The sequence below is a fragment of the Chroicocephalus ridibundus genome, chromosome 1 (assembly GCF_963924245.1).
Source record: "Chroicocephalus ridibundus chromosome 1, bChrRid1.1, whole genome shotgun sequence".
Lineage (NCBI taxonomy): Eukaryota > Metazoa > Chordata > Aves > Charadriiformes > Laridae > Chroicocephalus > Chroicocephalus ridibundus.
In genome coordinates, this window is record NC_086284.1 from 93,664,309 (window position 1) to 93,684,231 (window position 19,923).

Sequence of the window (19,923 nt, forward strand, 5' to 3'; positions counted from 1 at the left end):
TTTCAAAATACCTAGTAAATAAGTTTCATGATGAACTGCAGGTCTCAAAATATGGGTTCATCATAAGTAAAAGTAACTATCAAAATAACTGAGAAACACTTGCACACGTGAGAAAGAACATAACCTGAGAGATCTAACTAACGGAATCCAAGTGAAAAATCCATGTAAAATATTGTAATACACTTTTAAATCCTAATCCACCAAATACATATATTCTGCCTTTTACTACATGCAAAGAACTCTTACGGAGCAAGTATGACTGCAGGACCAAAATCTGCAGTATTACCAAGTTATGTACAGTTATAGTCTCATTGGCTTTTCATTTTTACTCCTATGACATTTTGGTTTTCCTCCTTTCAGTAGGTGAAATAACTGAATTTTGGAAATTCCTTGAAAAATCAAATATGGACGCTATGGAGGGATTTAATAGATTTGTTAATATTTCATTTAAAAGTAAGATAACAAAATCTGATGCCTTTTATGTTGGAAGTGCATTTCATATTTAAAGAAAACTTTACTTTTCATCAGGTAACAGATTCCAAATTTATCTCTAGCATATTATAACCCACATTATAAAGTCATGTGGAACAAGCATTTGAAACAGTGACCCGCTATACTGGACGATTCATGAGAAGATGTTTTGTACTCTGAAGTATATCAAGCATCTTAAAATTATGACACAGACTAGAACACATCAGCCTAAAAGCAGACCATAACATCATGAAATGTTAAACCATGCCTCTTTCCCTTTCCAAAATGTGAACTGTGCTATGATCATCTGAAGTTATTGATTCTACAGAGGTAAAAAAAAGTTATTTAACTTTATTATGGGAGAAACTAGTAATTACACGGACTATTTTCCACAGTTTTCTTATTAACTTGAAAGCTTCAAATACAGTTTGTATATACTATCCAATCCATCAGTTGCAGAGCAGACCAAATGTGCAATACATTCTGTCTCTTCTGATATTTTCACAGTATGGTTTCAGATTATGGCATAAGCTTTTAAAATAGTATAAAATTGCATATGCACACATTGTTAAAATTGCAATTACTTTCACAAATGGGCCCACTATCATTTAGCAGATAAGATATGTAGCAATGAATGACAGTTTTCAGTTTAGATAAGGCATGTGATACCATTTTGAATTAAAATATTAACATTTAATGAAACATTTGTATAGAGGAAATAATGTAATTTTATATTCCAGGAATGAGTAGAGGACTGGTTCCTCATGTAAACGTTAGATGTGCCAACCAGGAATGAGTCCACTGCTGGACTTGCTACTCAGAAACCAAGAAAACCTGCTTTGTAATATCTTGGTTAGTGATAGCCTTGGCTGCAGTGATCACAATGTTGTGGAGTCTGGGGATCCTGCTGAGCATGCTAAAGGTTAGTACTAAGACAAAAGTTTTAGATTTTAGAATAGCAAACTTCAGCTTGCTTAGAGCTCAGCTGGGAGGAATTCTGTGGGAATCTTCCATGGCAGATAAAGGAGCTGGCAAGTGATGGAAGTTTTTCAAGAACACTCTCCTGGAAGCACAAAACCAGTTCATCCCCTTTAAATGTAAGGCAAGTAGGCAGAGCAAAAGATCCCCTTGGCTTAACTGTGAGCTTCTGAGTCTGCTCAAAACCAAAAGAGAGGCATACCAGAGATGGAAAAGCGAATGAATACCCGTTAAAAACTACAACTGTCAGGGTGTGCAGAGATGCAGTTAGAAAAACAAAAGCTCAGCTCAAATTGAAATTGGCCAGAGGTGTCAAAAACTACAAGAAAGGGTCCTTCAGGTACGTAAACAACAGGCAGAAACAGAAGGAAAATACTGGCCCACTGTTAAACAGGAGGGGTGAAGAAAGCTGAAAAGGCAGAAGTTCTCAACGCTTTCTTCAACTCTGTCTTTACCAGCACTGTTGGGCCCCAGGCCTTGGGAACAAAAATCCAGGCTGAGGCAAACACACACCCACCATCAGTGAAGAGCTGGTATGTGAACTATTACAGGAGCTTGACCCCTGCAAATCGATGGCCCCTAACTTTATCCCAAAGGTATTAAGAGAGCTGGCTGATGTCATTGCAAGGCAGCTCTCCATAATCTTTGAGAAGTCTTGGATATCGGGGGACATCCCAGAAGACTGGAAGAAGGATAATGTCACCCCTATCTACAACAAGGTCTTAAAGGAGGATCCAGGAAATTATAGGCCCATCAGTCTTACTTCAGTCCCTGGGAAAGTTATGGAATGAATCCTCCTGAATCCTCCAGCCTCCACAAGTCAGATGAAACCTGTGACTGGGAAAAGTCAGCATGGATTCATCAAGGGCAAATCATGCTTGACAAACCTGATCACTTTCTATGACAAAGTAACCTGCTCCGTTGATGTGGGACGAGTGGTGGACATTGTCTGTCACCAATTGTCTTGGATTTCTCCAGGGCTTTCCATACAGTTTCTCACAGCCTCCTAGAGAAACTGATGCATTACGGTCTAGACAAGTGGTCTGTGCAGTGGGCAGGGAACTGGCTGACATGCAGCACCCAGACCCAGAGGGTGGTGGTAAATACCTCCTTTTCAAACTGGCAACCTGTCACAAGTGGGGTCCGCCAGGGATCAATGTTGGGGCCAAAACTTTAATATCTTCATAAGTGATCTGGGTGATAGGACCAAATGTACCCTGATGAAGTTTGCTGATGATACCAAACTGAGCTGGGGAAGTGGACACTTTGTAAGGGAGAGCCACCCTGCAAGAAGGCCTGGATAGGCTGGAAGAGTGGGCTAACAAGAACCTTATGAAGTTCAACAAGGACAAGTGTAAGGTCTTGCATCTGGGAAAACATAATCCAGGAGTACAGCACAGGCTGGGATCTACACAGCTAGGGAGCAGCTCTGTGGAAAGTGACCCAGGGGTCCTGGTTGACAAAAAGCTCAATATGAGTGAACAGTGTGCTGCTGCAGCAAAGGAAGACAACAGGATGGTGGGTTGCATCAACAAGGGCATCACCAGCAGAGGTAAAGAAGTCATTATCCCACTCTATTCAGCACTGGTCAGGCCACACCTGGAATACTGTGTTCAGTTTTGGTTCCTGCTATACAAAAAAGATGTGGACAGGCTGGAGAGGGTCCAGAGAAGGGCCACAAAGATTATCAAAGGACTGGGAAGACTGCCATATAAGGAAAGGCTGAGAGAAGTGGGTTTGTTCAGCTTTGAGAAAAGAAGGCTTAGGGAAGACCTTATCACCACATTCCAGTATTTAAAGGGTGGCTACAAAGAAGACGGAGACTCCCTTTTTACAAGGAGTCACATGGAAAAGAAGAGAGGCAATGGATACAAGTTATTCCTGGAGAGATTCTGACTGGACATAAGAGGAAAATTTTTCACAATGAGAACAATCAGCCCCAGGGAAGTGGTAGATTCCCTAACATTGGACACTTCTAAGATTCAGCTGGACAGGGTGCTGGGCCATCTTGTCTAGACCATGCTTTTGCCAAGAAAGGTTGGACCAGATGATCCTTGATCAACTTGATCAACTTGGGATTCTATGTTTCTATTATATTACTTATACATTCCTTCTGTTTATAATTAAAGACAAATTCATGAATGCACAAGATCATATTCTGCCACCAATATATTCATTAGTAATACAAACAATAATTACTCACAAAATAATGCATTCTTCACTGGCAGTTAGTATCAGATTCCTACTTCTATTTCCATATATTGGTATAGTTACCATAAGCTTTCAAACTAAGAAGTTCCCTCTAAAGTAATACGTTCACCTCCCTCCTCCATTCCACTATACAGGAATCTTAGGAAGACTAGCTTGCTAACTTCTGCCCTACTTAGGCAACGTTACACATTCAGTGCGAGGTGCTATGAATATCTCCATATTTGCATGAAAGCTATATCCAATAATCATAACCAAGGTTAGGTGCCTGTTGTGTTTGGGCCTGTCTGTGCAACTACAACATGTATTACAACCAGCCAATGTCATGCTCCATTCCAGGAGAGCAGGTGGGCACAGTTGTGTTGTGCCACACACTGCCTCACAGCTACCTTGACTGCACATGAAGTAGCTATGCAGCTTTGATCCCCACCTCTAGTAGGGGAGTCAGTATGACCAACCCCAGCTCAGAGATCCCTGTATTGTGCCCCCACTGATCAATTCATCAAAGTCCACACTCAGAGATGGCAGAGTTGTCTCTGCAGGCTGCTTTTGCAAGTAGGGAAGGAAGCAGACGTATTGCTAGAAAGGAGAATATGTGCACACAGATTCATCATAATTTGTCTAACTGTACACCAAGGGAGACCTGTATTGGATACCAAGACAGGCCCACTTCCCTTAATCAGATGCTGTCCTCTAATATTCTCCTTCCAGAAAAACAACACAACACAACAAAAATTACAGATTATTGTAAACATGGATCTCTCCGTGACCTAGGAAACTTTGTGCTTGAACACCTCAAATATGCACAGTGGATATAGAAAAAAAAATTGTGACAGGAAGTTTAATTGAAAAAAGGATAATTCTCCAGAAGTAGAAGACAACCAGCAAGCTAAAAATAGCTAACTGGTATACGGGCCTAAGTGACCTAGACAATTTGAAGAGGATATTGCAGCTAAATGAAAGGGGATAGAAAGCTATTAAATGTGGTTTTCTTCTTTAGAGGTAAAGGAATAATATAAAGAAGGTGCATTTTTTATGTCAAGGTGTTTTGCTCATAGTCTTATAGAACTGGGAAACATGAGATTTAAAAGATGTTTGTAACCCATTTGACCTTCTTCACATACATTTCTTGTCAGCCCACAGTCTGAATACATCTTCAATCAACTAGAAAAACACAAGGCTTGTTTAACACTAGTTGCCTCCCGTTGGCTAATGGGGAAATCTAACTGACTAGCTTAGTGTGGTGTAGAAGGTCACTGAATATAGCTTAGGGCTCTGAAATGTAGAGGTTTTCAAGTGTATTTCCATTATTTCCTGAGCAGTTGATAAAAAGCATCTACTGTAACACCAAACATAACATAGTCACAATGTCTCATACTCAAACAACCTTTTTTTAAATCACGTTCAACATAGGATTTTGAAGTGCAAATGAGAAAATTAATTTCAAAAAGACAACCTCACCATCCCAGATTCTCAGAGAAGAGAGTTTGGTGCATTTTTATGAGGAAAATACTTTCTGCTTTGATGGTTTAACTTCCCCCCCTCCATCCCCTCCTTTTTTTTTTTTTATTTTTTTTATTCTGAGTTTAAGCAAGCATTTAATGTTTGGGGATATTTAGTCAAAGTTTACACAACAGGTCTCCAAACAAATTTATTAAGCATTCTGGTACTAACTTTTCAGTGAGAATATTAAGTGAATTTCCAGTATTCTCTGATATACAAGAAGAGATCATTTTGGATTCTACCTTTAATTTCTACAGTATTTAGAGAAGGAAAAATAGAAAACTGACCTTGAATTGGTTACCTAAGGCAGGCTCAAGGACTTGTATTTTATGTTTTCTCTAGCGCAAATCTCAGCAATCTCACTTTTCAGATTTCCATCATTGTGAGATTTGTTTATCATTTTTACGTGAACAGGATTATAAGAGTCACTGTGTTTGTTTCAATTCCTATGTTCCATTTAACAGTTTTTTAGTACTGTATCATTTCTACTATTTGCAATGTACCCTACCTAGGGCTATCATACCTTCAGGTTTTTGCTGGATACTGCCAGGCTTTCCACTCTGGACCTTAATTTGGAGAGACTGCTTCATCAGGCACAGTCAACTTGAACTCTCTATCCTGGGTCCTAATGACTGCAGAGCTCTTTTCAGTTTGAGCCTGAATCAAAAGAGAGACTGGCATTATAGAATCTCTCCTTAAATATACGCCAAAGGAGGCAATGGGTTTCCTATATGTTTGGTTTGGACATCAAAAGGTAGCTAGACTGCAGAGACAAAGAGGTGGTGCACACGCAGCTTTGGGGCTGGGCCAGTTGAAGGGGATAATTTAGCACGGACCAATTTCTAGGCCAGCCACTTTGTAGCTGGACATTAAGTAGAGATAAAAGCATCAATCCTTCAGGGTCTGCATTCATTCCTGCCTCCCAACACACTGAATTCCCTCACCTGCCCAAAAGCGAGTTGGGGTGCATTCATTACTCTGTCACAGATGGAGTCTCAGCCTAGCCTCCAGCTTTTGGATTACTGTCTTTGTGCCTGTGAGGGCCATTTTTATGTTATGCTAAATATAGTGTCATTAATATCTCACTATGGGAAGTGATTCTCATTTCCTGGAAAAAAAAACTTGAATATTCTAATGCATAATTAGCATGATATTATTATAAGAGAGTAAAATAAGAATTGCTATTTTGGGCAAACCAAGGGCTCTTCTAAGTTCATCCAACTCTGATGGTGGCCTGCAGAGAATCCTTAAGCACAGAGTGTAAGGATAGGACAAATGTAAAATCACATAGTGCTTCAGAATACTGCCCTAATTTATGTGAAATTATGGTAAGGAATTTCCCAATACAAGGTTCTGTCCATAATGTTCAGAATATTCAAGATGGACTTACATTTCATGCTAAGGTGATCTGAACTTTTTCAATGAAAAAATCAAAAACTAAGTAACCTTTTTTTTTAACTTCATAGAAAAAGATATGTGACTCACTATAGCCAGCTCTGAGTGGTAACATCTTCCTAGGCCCCTCACAGTAAGCAAAAGTAGAAACAATTTGTTTATCTACCTAAAATTCCATGGGTGCCCCTGTGGAGAGCATGCACAGCCTTTCCTTACCACCTCAACTTTGCCCCACAAAATCACGCAAACCGGAGCTTGATGGTGAGTGGTACACCACCACCACCACCAAGCTGCTGTTGGCCTTTAAGGTGATTTGTTTAACTCAGAAACACATTGTCTGATGGAAACCAATGACACCTTGATATAATCATGGCAAGATTAATATGGAAATATTCAATTGAGACACCCATAGGATTCCTAAACCACCTAATTCCTAATTCCACCACCAGCTGCACCTTCATCCCATGACCTGGTGGGCCACTTTGGAGACCATGATTGCCTGCTGTCACTGGTGGCTGAAAAGGTGGTGGGTCCCGTGGTAACGGGTCAGTACACAAATGAGCTGGTGTTGTGATTCATGTTTTCATGACTATGAAGGCTGTCATCATATGAGGTAAGATGGAGATTTTGTATGATTGAGACATTAGTGATAAGATACATAAAATAACTGGAATATTGTTTTATGTGATAAAGGATAGCATTAACTCCTTATGGCCTATGTTAATTGTCACTCAATTCAACCATCAGTCTCTCTCTCCAAATGAGTTTAAGGTGCAGTGGTTTAGTTGCCCTGCAACACATGCTGTTTACAACCTGATATCAGCCTGCTATGTGCTCCCTGGCATATTTTCTCTTTGTGAGGCATTGCAAAATGCTTGCTTTATTAATTCTTATGCTCTTAGCATAAAAACTTTCACCCACACCCCACAAAAACAACCAGCCAAAACCAAGCCCCAGTGTTTTGGACTCCCTGATTATTGGAACTTTCCAGAGACAGTTTTTTTCTGTTTTCCTTATTTTTAAATAATTCCCACTCTATGAAGATCATATTTTTAATTCTAACTGCCTCCAGGAGATGCACATTCTATGATTCTATGATAACTTAATCCTAACTCTTTTAATAAACATAACTATTGCTCTTAATATAGTATATGAAGATAATATATAACATTTCTTAAAGACAGAGTCAAGTAAGAATACAAACACTAATTTAGCCTGTGTGAATAATTAGTGCAGACAGCAAAGACTGACTCAATTCTACACTGACTTAAGTGAAAGTTAAAAGATCACAAAATGTCAAAGGAAAGGTGTATTTTGTCTTTCTTCCTGTAGGCAAAAATATCAGAAACAACTGCTTGAATGCTGCCTCAGTATTCAGAAGCATATGAGATGAGATGAGATCGTAAAACATTGTGTCTAATAACCTTATATAAATAGATTTTATATTATTAAGATTATTTAAAAAAAAAAAGCAGTTTCTAGCACTGACTGTATCCTACTGTACTTCAGCAAGTCCTGTTCAGAAACCTCTTCCTTGCAACTTGACTGATGACTTTAGGTAAGTTTTTGCCTTCATGCTTGATTTCTCTGATAATGTTTTTTTTTGAGATAGTCTTTATTCTTGATTTTCTGTTTGTATCTTTCTCTGTTTTAATTTTGCAGTTATATAATCAGCCTTTCCATATATTTGATATATGCACATGAATTTGCCACATATCTAAATTGTTTCTTCTGAACTTACATTGCATAACTGAGTTGAGGAAATTTGCTTTAATCTGTTTTTTTTCTTAAACAGAGGTAGGTTTCTGATTTTGATAGGTGGTACACCTTGATAATTGTATTCAATTCGGGACTCCAGTATGTTGCTTCCAAGGTGTCTGTTGGTACAGAACACTTTGATTCTTCTTTTGAGTTCCTTTTTCATCTTCTTTTCAGCATAGCTCCTGGTTTTGAAGTTAAATCTTCCCATGTGGATTTTATTTGTCTTGCGTCCTTCTATGAAGACATCACTTTTCAATGCATATTTGTCAGGTATTTTGAATGTCATATTTGTCACAGAAAACCTTACTGACTGCAACAGTCTTGTGTATTGCCCAGGACTGAATCAAGACTTGCTTTTACTCTTGCTGCGCGCTCTGACTAGTTGCTTTAAGAATGGGTCCCTTACAATGCCTGGAAAATTAGGGTTTATATCTTATGCAGACATGGCAGTTACAAAATCTGTGAGATGCTGATTTGAGATTTTCCAGTGCAATCTCTCAGAGCTTTCTTAGTATTTTAGAGTCATTGCTATCAGGGTGGCAAGATAATCCTCCCTCTTTTTGAGCATGGATTTTTAATGTTTGATGCATTAGTTGAATACAACCCTATAATAGAATCCTTTTTCTATGAATGTGGTATACTGTGTTGCTTATACCTGATTGCAGTATGTGTCTCATGCCTGACTTCCTTGTACAAAATGCCAGACGTGCCTTTTATATCAATTATTCACAACGAAAACTAGCCCTCAACTTAAAACACAAATTTGTATATCATTTAGGATTCTCGAGAAAAGAAAAAAAAAGAAAAAAAATCAACACATTTGCAAATTACGATCATACTGTTTTTTTCAATCCAACATAAAGTAACTCTGTTCTAATATTATAGAATATATAAACCATACATACTCTGTTTTGTGCACAGACAAAGCCTTACAGATTGATTTCTTCTGAGGTCTAAGACTAGGCAAAAAATAGAAAAGATGGAGAACAGTCTCATTGAATATATCTGTGCTTACCTGTGTCTGTTAAATTCTTATAACTTTTAACTGATTCAAGTAAACCAACTAAAATTACAATTTACTATTATTATTCTCAAGGAATAATGTCGGGGGGTTTTGTTTGTTTTGGTTTGGTTTTTTAATGTAAAGGATTTTATTGTTACCAATAGCTTAGGATTTTCAGTAAACATAAGTAAATATATGTATGTTTTTAAAGCTGCACCAGACTGAACAGAAGAAATTACATATCTTTTTCCCTGAAATCTTAATTTCCATAGAACCAAGAAAACTACTTGAGCACATTAAAAGCATCCTGTTTTTAAGTCAGCAATATATACGCTCACACTAATATTACCAGGAAGTAAATGTGATGGGTTTAAACTGGCAAATCAATCAAACACACTATGAAAGGCAGATAGAAAAGAAAAATGGCTATTCTGTGTAATAACACCTGTCATGTAGATCTTTGAAAAAAGTGAAAGCATTAGCAAAGTCAGCGACATGAATATCAATATTTAATCGAACTGGGATACTAAAACAGAGGAAAAAAAGATTTACAAGTTAGGTAGTCTTTCCAGAGCAGGAAAAAAAGGGGATTTTTTTTTTAATAACTAATTCTCCAAGCAAAGACATAACAGGGTGTCTGTCAATTTTGCTACTGACGTTGAGAAATAACTGCAGATATCATGTACAAGGTGACAGTTTTTCCTCTTCAAAACAGCCCAAACATATGATCAGAGAAAAACAGAGGTAAGCAGATGTAAAAATCATACAGATTCTTGAAGTGTTGGTCCAGAAATACCCCCAAGATCTGACCAAGCCCCCCTTCATATGCAAAAGGCAAATATACAAGGTTTTGTGCAACCTTGTACAAATAAGGTTATTATTTCTAATAATGCCCTTCTACCATAGGAACATGTTTTATAATGTTATTTTTTCTGTCTTCATGGCAAGTTAGGACCTAAGATACAGGCACATGGTTTAAAGAAATTAACCTCAATAAAGTTGCGTTTGAGCCGGGTGTAAAATCACATCCATCAGCACACCCTTCAAAGGAACAGATCTTTGTACACAATACAGATACCTGAAAGCATAATAAAGTGATATGCAAACACGGAAGTGCTTACAGAACTGCAGTAGGGCCATCTCATCATCACCAACACTGAGACATCAACATTCAAGAACGCAGTCTGTAACACGGAGGCAAGTCTGCCCAAAACTGAATACCATGGGGTTTGGAAGGTTATTTGTTTGTTTGTTTTTCTCAGAGATGTGCTTTTTTAAAAAAAAATATTTTATGCATTTAAACACATAGGAGGAATGGCCAAACTTCCTGATGTGAAAGACAGCCTGTGAAGAAGTCTGTACATCCGAGAGGCACAAGATGTGCCCACTACCCTCTGGCAGAGCAAGGTTCAAGAATGGTACACAGCAGCAGGGGAGGGCAGTGGCTCACGATGTCCTGCCTGGGGGGTACAGGGATGCAGCTGGGCTGGTGATAGACAAGTTACTCCCTGACTTTCGGCCTCGCCGACTACCATGACATGACACCGACACAAGGAGATATGCTGGATCTCTTTAAGAGGTGTAGAAAGCTCAAGAGAGATAGGTTCGCCACTTCTAAGAGTACATGCTTGCACCTTTGCCTTTCCTCTCTCCATCAAACCTTAGGCATGTGATACCTCTTTTGCAGATAGGGGGAACTGGTCAGTATGATTTGCTTGAGCTTTGGTACATTTAGATAAGAGGGTATTTAGATAAATGGGGACACTATCTCGAAAATGTTTTTTTCTCCTGTTTTTATTTTTGAACTTTCAATTTAAGTATAACATAAATCCACTAAAGCCTTATTTGCCTGTATGAAGAGTTTTGCTTTGGAGATTCTGAAGATGATTAGATGTAATGGTAATGAATTCTGAGCACGGAAATGATGATGTCTACTGCCAGCAACAATCATGCAAATTTGTAAATGTTTACAAATTTGCAAGCTAGACATATGCACCACTGAGACCAATATTGTAGGGCTATATTTAGCTTGTTCCTATTCCCCCCCTCAAGATACATACACAATAATAACTTAAGGAGAACATCATGTATTCGATTTTCTTTAGATTAATCTTTTTTACTTAAAGTAAGCGCAACAAAAAAGTATGAGAGTTTGAATAAAAGTCTACGAGGTGCGAGTCCAAGTATGAGAAGAAAAAGGTGAAAGAGCTCAATGGACCTCACTTGACTATTTTTTTCCTTAGTAACACGTATTAGAAATGAAAGCCCAGTGCCCTCTGTTGCCAACAGTAGTGATTGCTTTGCTTGCTTGGCATGTCTAATGCATCTGAGGGAAGCCCTTGTTATTTTGCAAAAAGAGGCTATAAAAACAAGAATGTGAAGACAAATGATTTTAACGTAATAAAAATGCATGTATTTTAGCCTAGCTTCCTAATTTTACTAATCCACTCTGAAGTTTCAAAAGTGTTTATGTCGGGGATACTACATTATCTTAGGAGTGTTTAAAATGTAGTCTGTATTCTCTCAGATGTTTCTAATGGTGAAAGTGTTTTGCCATGCAGATGCTCATTGTTTAAGATAATGTGCTTGTACATTTTTTTGTAAGGGAAGCCACTTTTAATGGAAAACATTTTAAGCCTTAAAATTTGATTTGGAGAAGGAACCTAACCTTTGCGTGCGCAAACAAAAGATACTGAGAGTATGACATAATCTTCAGTGACTTAGACTGCAGCAGCGACAGCTCTAATGCTTTCTGACTGGTGAGGATTTCCCCCCTACCCCCGAAGGCTGCTGTGCCCATGGGCAGGGTGACCGTGGTGCCAGGCCTGGAGCTCCCACAGGCACCGTAGCCCGAGAAGGGGATCAGGCTTGGAGATGGGCATAAAGTTCTGGTGGAGGGAGACCCCAGTGTGTCCCCAAGGAAAAGCTGCTCCTGAACTGTAGCCAGTTCTGAATTTATTCCCGCTAAGGCAATGCAGAGAAAACATGTCACTGCTTGTGCAGTCAAGGGAGCAGACAGAAGCGAGTCTCACTTGCAAACAAAAGGTCTTCCGAGAGACACGGGCAGTAACCGCAGCTCCACCAAAAGACGTGCAGATAATTAAGTGGAAGGAGAAGTTTCACTTCTCATCAAAGTGGAAATGAATCTGCTTTCCAAGAGCTGTCTTGTTTAATTGCAGTCATTTAGACATTTTTTGGAAAAAAAAAACCCAACAGGAGAAGTTGTAAAGTCTCCTGGCAATGCGAGAACGTTATGGAGGAAAACAGTAGAGAATCCTGTCCCCTCACACACACATAATGAAATCTTCACTGTTTGAACATCAACTTATAAAAAAAAAAAAGTGACCAAGAACAATATAGAGATAGTCCCATCAGCTTTTCGTTAACCTCAAACGTCTATCTTCTTGTCTTTGAAGCATAACCAAATACATTTTTGTCTTTTCTAGGTTTTCAGTGAAAGGGCTCTTTTCTGTACTGACAGTTTTCAAGGCATTTCCAGCTGTGTGACTGCCACAGTGGGTCATGCGGCGTGCGCTTCTGATGTTAGCAAGAACAGAGAAAATAGAGAGGACCGCCCTCTTAAACAGTACTTTGTTTTTGTCACGTTGCATCAAGACACCACTCAGCTTCTCCCATTCCTTGCTTTTACAATAAATGCAAAGGGATTAATCCTCTATTTTAATCCCTGCCAGGATCCAAGCCCCTATACTGGGCAGAGATAAATATTGATAAATAATAAATTGATAAGGCAGTCATGCCCCAAGTATTTTGCCAATAGTAAGCTGAAAAATTACTTGGGAAGAAAAATATAAGAAGTCATCGAATTTATAAATTTTAAAGCTTGCACACAGGGTTGATGTTATGCAGAAAATTCAAAGCATGAAGATATTTGTGCCTTTAAACTGTGCCTGTTTCTGTTTATGGTAACTTTCTGTTCATGGTAGCTTTCTTGGTTGTTCAAAAAAAAAATCTATAAAAATATATTAATAGGTAGTAGAAGTTCTAGAATAAAATTCTGAGTAAAATAAATGGCAATATTGCCATTGGCACTACCTTAAAAAGTACAGTAAAAATAATTTTTAAATTATTTTTCATTCCAAAGGAAATTTATTTGAAACATAATAAATATTCACACAGCATGTATCCCTTTTTACTGCACCATAAAAAATAAGATGCAGAATATGGAGACCTAATAGGTAATTTACTGTATATCTATGCAAATACTTCTGAGCATGTGTTTTGCCTGACACTTGCTTATGTATTCTGGAGAGATCCAAAAAAGGAAAAATCACTTAACACTTAACAATGTAAATGTGTTTTCTATACCAGGTTTAAATATCATTTGTCTTCAAAAAAAAGATGAAAAGCTTTTGCTTTGATAATACAGAATAGGCATGATGGGCCTTTGGTGTGCTCTTGCAAGACGTATTATAAAAAAGTTATTGGCATAAGAAAGCCTGGTATTTTAAAACAGTATGTATCCCAAGGGTAGTCTTGATCACACGGGGCTGGAAAGCAAAGTTAAGCACTATTAATCTTCAATGAGAGTTCTGGTTATTTGCCACACTGTAGCAGAGAAAAGTCATTTGGCTCCCACATTAGTAAACTGCTCTTTCTCATCACTTTCACTGTAGCACTTAAAAAGGCTGGCAACAGAGACACAGAACAGATTAATTAGGTATTTAGGAGGGATGAATATCAATCATCGTGCCTTACCAACATCAAATAATACCAGCTATTCTTTTTTTCACATTTATCACAAATGATACAATTTTACATCTGTGTGATTTTCTGAAAGTTTTCTTTCAGAAGGAAAAAATAAATTCTGATGATGCTCCAAAGGTATTATCAATGTTTAGTTAATTAATTGATCTGGTATCTACCATATTGAGTTTTAATATGCAGCCATTAAAGATTTGATCAGGGTTTTACCACAGACACAATTTCAAAATTTTATTCACAATCCATCTTTTTTTTTGTCCTGGAGTCAATGTTCTTACATGTCTCCAAATTAGTGTTCCTTAGATGAATAGAGCACAACTTTTTTTTTTGTGAAATTTTGCATAACTCTACTGACCCAAATAAGGGCGCGGATATGAGCACAAAATCAGAAGCTTTTGAAACAAGCCATAGTGTGAATATGCAGTCTTGGCAGTAAAATTACAAGACATGCTACTTCATGACCTGGTAGATGCAACTACTAGTGAGTGTTGGTTGCTCCGTGGTACTATTCCGCAGGGCTTGGAGCAGGGTGACCATTCAACCGTCATCTACTTTACAATTACTCTTTTTAGGTGAATTTACCAGTAACTCTTTTTACCTCTTAATTTAAAAGAATGTGTAATTGAGAATGACTCAAGTCAGTCAAGTGCGCAAGTGTGTCTAGTTTGCATTTGGTAAAAAAAAATAATAAAAATGTTCATCTACCTCTTGCCTTTTTAAACTCTACCTTAACAGAAAATAGTTTGGTTATCAGATAGTGTAGGAAGAGCTCAGTCTGATTTCTGGTTTTCAGCTGAAAACAGTGCTAAAGACTGGACAAATTACACTGTTTGAGAATACATCTGCACTGCAGTGTCAGGTACTGGTTCGACATACTATAAAAATATAGGGCTAGATGCAAATGCTTTTGATCGACTGCTGCAGGCTGCTCTGTGTCAACATGGAGTTCAGCAATCTTTTATTTACTCTCTTTTCTCCAACAGGCTTTTGTGCAGGCACTAAATTCTGTGCAAATGGCTAAAGCGCCACAGCTATCTGAATTAACTTTTCTGAACTTGTCTACAGTGATTATAAAGTTTGTCCTGCAAAGCCAGTGTTGATGGACCCTCTAGAACTCAATTCTAAAACTGAAATCCTACAACAGCAGCACACCCTACTGATTACTTTTATTATGTGAAACATCTAGGAATCTTTTCTAGTCTTCTCGTAGGCATGCATATGCAACTACTGTTCTGCTTTTAGAAAATACAACACACACCAGCAGACATCAGTGAAGCTTGAGCCCACTGATTTGAACCGCTAAGTATAGGATTTAATTCTAATTTTCCTACTGGTCACTCACCCATCTAAGCAGCGGTCTTCATTTCACCTATAGGTTAGTTGTCAAGACAGCAGCATGGACAGGGCTAATACTGAACATTTCAATCTGTGTTTGGGGATTTGTTGCCAACCCCCCTCCCTCCAGCTCCTTTTCTTGATTATTAATTGTAGTTCAGAAATATGGCTAAGGAAATGGTAGATCTGATGAAGTTTGATGTAATAAGTCACAGTGGTTAACACATTTCCATAGAGGCTAAATCTTAAAGAAATTTGACAAATGAAACTATTATTGTCTTCTCTACAAAGCTTCACCAGGCTGCTCCCCTCCCAGGGTCTACAACAATTTGAATTCACTTTGTTATGAGTGGCTTTTAAAATTTATTTTAATTTGAAGTCACTGTGAATGATAGGACAGAAAACTGAGCAAGTACATGAGCAAAATCAGCACTGCAAATTTTTCTCTCAGATGCCAGACCTATGGTAGTACAGTCTGTCTGTACCTCAAATATTTGACATACTTCCTTAGAAGGTCAGTAAACATTTAATTTGTATCAGTAGGGTTTTTTTATCTGATATGCAGAAGGCGTTTAATCTACAATTGCAAGAGACCACTAAAGTGAAAGGGTCACTTCAGGTTGTCCATGAACTCAAGAAGAGGGAAAGAACCGAGCTTGTCACTACACCTCCTATCATAGAAGCCACATACAAACACTGGGTGATTAGGAAATTATTTTGACTGCTGCGTAGTTTGCCTAAAGTTTTAAGCAATGCCCCTTTCTGTGTTCCCTGCGCACGCCGGTTGCCTGAACGATCTAGCTGCTATTCAAAACAACTTCATTAGTAAAAAGCGTATTTAGTTTTGCTGATTGTTATTCTGCTAGCCACCTGTATCTTAAGTTAGGCTCTCAACCTTACCCTCTTTGGCACAGGCTGCATCTTTACTATGTTTCTTCACACAGTCACAAGAAGAATGGAAATCTAATTCCACAGTCACCACACAACCAACCACCTCCTAATATTTCCAGATGCCTATAAAAAGATGCCATTTTTCATAACTTAAATTTTCTATTAAAATGATTATTTACTTGGTTTTCCATAAAGCTAAGTAATGAAATATTGGGTAACCCTAAATTTATTTTCATATTCCGCCTTCTTCAATAACAACAGGAGGAAAAACAAAGCACAAGGCAGAGAAACCATAAAAAAATCCCCCTTTCTTCCCCTCAAAGTCTACCATTCTCTATTTTCTGACTCTTGCTCCTACCCGGCTGAAGATTAATAATTTCAGTGTTTACGTGAAAAAGTGTACTGTCATATATGTCTTCTTTGACTATGTAGTGGAATTTTCTACCCTATCAGAAATGTGGACAAGCTATTTAAACCTCTGAATTTACAAACAATTTTATTAACATCTGTTTTTTGATATTGAAGATTAAAATGTTGAAAACTCATTCACAAATTGCCATTCTTTTATGGAACCCACTTAGAGGTTAAGCTGTTGACCTCAAGTTAGACATAAGGGTATAACCTGAAATTCAAGTTGCCAAAGCTTACAATGATTAGGTGCTTGCCTTCTCTGTACTCACAACAGATATTTTTATTGCTGACATTAAAATTGTCAGTACTTTGAGACACCTTCTCCATAATGAGGGAACAAAATTAATTGCCAATATTTCTTCAGTCATAGGGTACGCTCTTTCCTTTTTAGGATGGGGTGGAGTTTTTTGGTGCTGGAATTTTCAGGTTTTCAGTTTAAAGTTAATTGCCATTTACAAGCTCTTTCCTACATGCAAGTAAAGAGCATATCCATCTTCAGTAATGCTTTCTATTTTGAAGCCTATTATGCAATGAACAACTACAAATGTTTAACCAGTGAGGCAACAGAAGCTCATTTAAAATGGGGTACAGGCTTTGTTAATGTAACTGTGCTGTCTGTTTCAATGTTCCAGCAGAGAGCTGCTACACTTGAGGGCTTGTGATATATTTGCATTCTCGCAAAATACATAGTTAAGATTGTGTGTTTCATATATAAACAAAGATTTCAGTTATTTCAAATTTAAAAAGTGGAGATCTGAGCAAAAGCTATCATACCCAGGACTAGATATATCTCTTGTGAGAGCTCTAATTACAGTTCTATTATTAAAAACTAGGTTACAATATGTTCCTTTGCTATCATTACGTACAACCTGCAGAACTTCATTATTTTATAAATAAACTTCTTCTGAGGACAAAGAAAAGCTCTCTCTGAATAAAATTATATTAAAGTAATATGCTCCACATTTTTAAAGTTGCTTAAAGAGTTTCAACTTACTGGATGCCATTTAGATGGTAAACCAAGAAGGTTTCACTAAAGAAAATCATACATAATGTCTCTGATTAGAAGGGGGAAAACATACAGGTCTCTTGGATTACATTTTCACCTTTCTCTTATACTTTTAATTTGTGAAGTGTTTTATCTCATAAACATTAAAATCCGACTTTTGGCCTATCTTACTGAAAAAATGATGAATTGCTTATAGATGAGTCATATACTGTAATCTTTAAAGCACGAATTTTCTGCATAATCCATTTTCTGGCTAGTAAAAGGAGTAGGAATTAGAAAGAAACCTGTTTTGAGAAGCTGTAAGAGAGACCTGCAAATACATTTTCCCCAGTTTTTCCATTTAAAGCACCCCACTCAACCTGCCCAGAAAAGTTTGGAGGGAGACATGGCCTTACCCATAGCAATTGCAATCTTGCTGACAGTTCTGGTAGCTTTCCCTAGATACCCTTTCATAGACTTCTTGGTAGCACTCCAGAGATTTCTAGGTTCTGCACATCACAGACGGAAAACATTTAGAACTAAGATTTTACCTTGACTGCGTAAGTAGGGTTTTGTTTTTTTTACCGATGGAGGGTGGTGGATGAGTGGGAATTATATAAAACAATTTTATTCAACCCTAAGTATTTTACAGTTAATTAATGATCTGGATTCCACTACTCACAAATAACAGAAATGAGAAATTCTGACCCTGTAGGCTAATCTGCTCGAGACAGCACTTCTAGGACCACATAGGACTGCATACAAACCAATTCTACAATGAAAGTCATTTATTTAACACTTTTACAAAGCTAACAATTATGAGAAGCCACTAACCAGGAGTAGCCCGTTAACTGAAATCAATTCCACAGCTAGAAACAGAGATGGGTTTGAACCACTGAAAACAAGTCAGGAGAAGAAAGGAGATAAGCTGTAGATTTCTCATGGACATCCACTTTCATGTTTTGAGGACCACCTCTCCCAAAACGTCTTGGTCTTTAGAAGAGGCAGAAACACAGTCCCAGGACAGCACACAGCTATTAACTATGACTGCTCATGTTACACCTCAATACAAGCACAGCCTCCTGTATTTCTGCCCTGAAAACCATAGACAGAAATAAAGCTTTCACGGTATGTGACTGCACTGAGGAGCAAAGTATGCTTTCTGCAGGTGTACCACACAGGCAGCCAGCAGATATTACTAAGCTTACCAGACATATGTGATTTCCCATTTCCGACCAACTATTTTGGTGTTTCGCATAACAGTTTTGCAGGATGAGAGTAATTTGTCCAAGATTTAAAGATCAAGGGTTTTTTTTGTAGATTGATTATTGAAATAAAAAGACCCTGATCAAAAACAGGTGACACACTAGGCAAAGAAAAACTTGATCCACAGTGTTTAGGAGGTTTTCCTCAGAATCCAAATGAAGTAGAGGGAGATCAGTACTTGTCCGGTATGTTTATGAATGTATGCTCACATACAACTAAAAATACTATTTGTAGAACTGAAGTAAAAGGTAGCTAAAATACCATTAAAGTACACTCCATTGAACTGGAACTGGAGGAAAGACATCTAGATCATTCAGACGACTGAGTCAAACCTATCATTATAAACATCTGCTCCTAGGTCGTATTTTCTAAACCCTTCATAGTTCTTCTTGTTCTTCTGCAGACCTGTTCCAAGTTTCCTCAGTAATTGCAAGCTTTACTATTCTATAAAACAACTTTTTTCTGAGAAAGCAATGCTTTAGGAACATGACATTTTCTTTAGATACAGAAGCAACAGTTACTCTTAGTTTTCTGTAACCCTATCTGTGACCATAACAAGGCCTAACTGGCACTACATTTCAAATTAGACAGCTGCTGCTGGGGCCACTTCTTCATATATGGAACACCAAGACAGTAAATTATTACAGCTAAAATCTCACTATTGCCAAGTAAAATAAAGCAATTATATCTTTCACCTTCTGTCAGGCATTTCCATTATCAGAGGCATAATAAATTGGCCTTTTTTCTTTTAATAGTACCATGTTGCTGACTCACTTTGTTTCTGATTCAGCACGCTTCTCGGAGCTTTTCTTTGCTTTATTTGCCAGCCCAGTCATCCCCCCTTCCGTACGCATACATTTTACTGCTGTCCTAAATATAGCACTTCACACTTGTCTTGTAATTCATCGATCAATTTGAGACCATTTGTTCAAGACTGTATTTAAGCCTGATCCAGTTCTCCAGACTGCTGGATATCTCTGCTGTGAAGATGATG

General features: G+C 37.9%; 1 protein-coding gene across 3 annotated transcripts in view; it reads right to left on the reverse strand.

Moving 5' to 3' along the window:
- Positions 1–19,923, reverse strand: part of DMD (dystrophin) — a 1,176,878-nt gene that overhangs the window by 973,427 nt on the left and 183,528 nt on the right. The gene's annotated exons all lie outside the window — the stretch shown is intronic.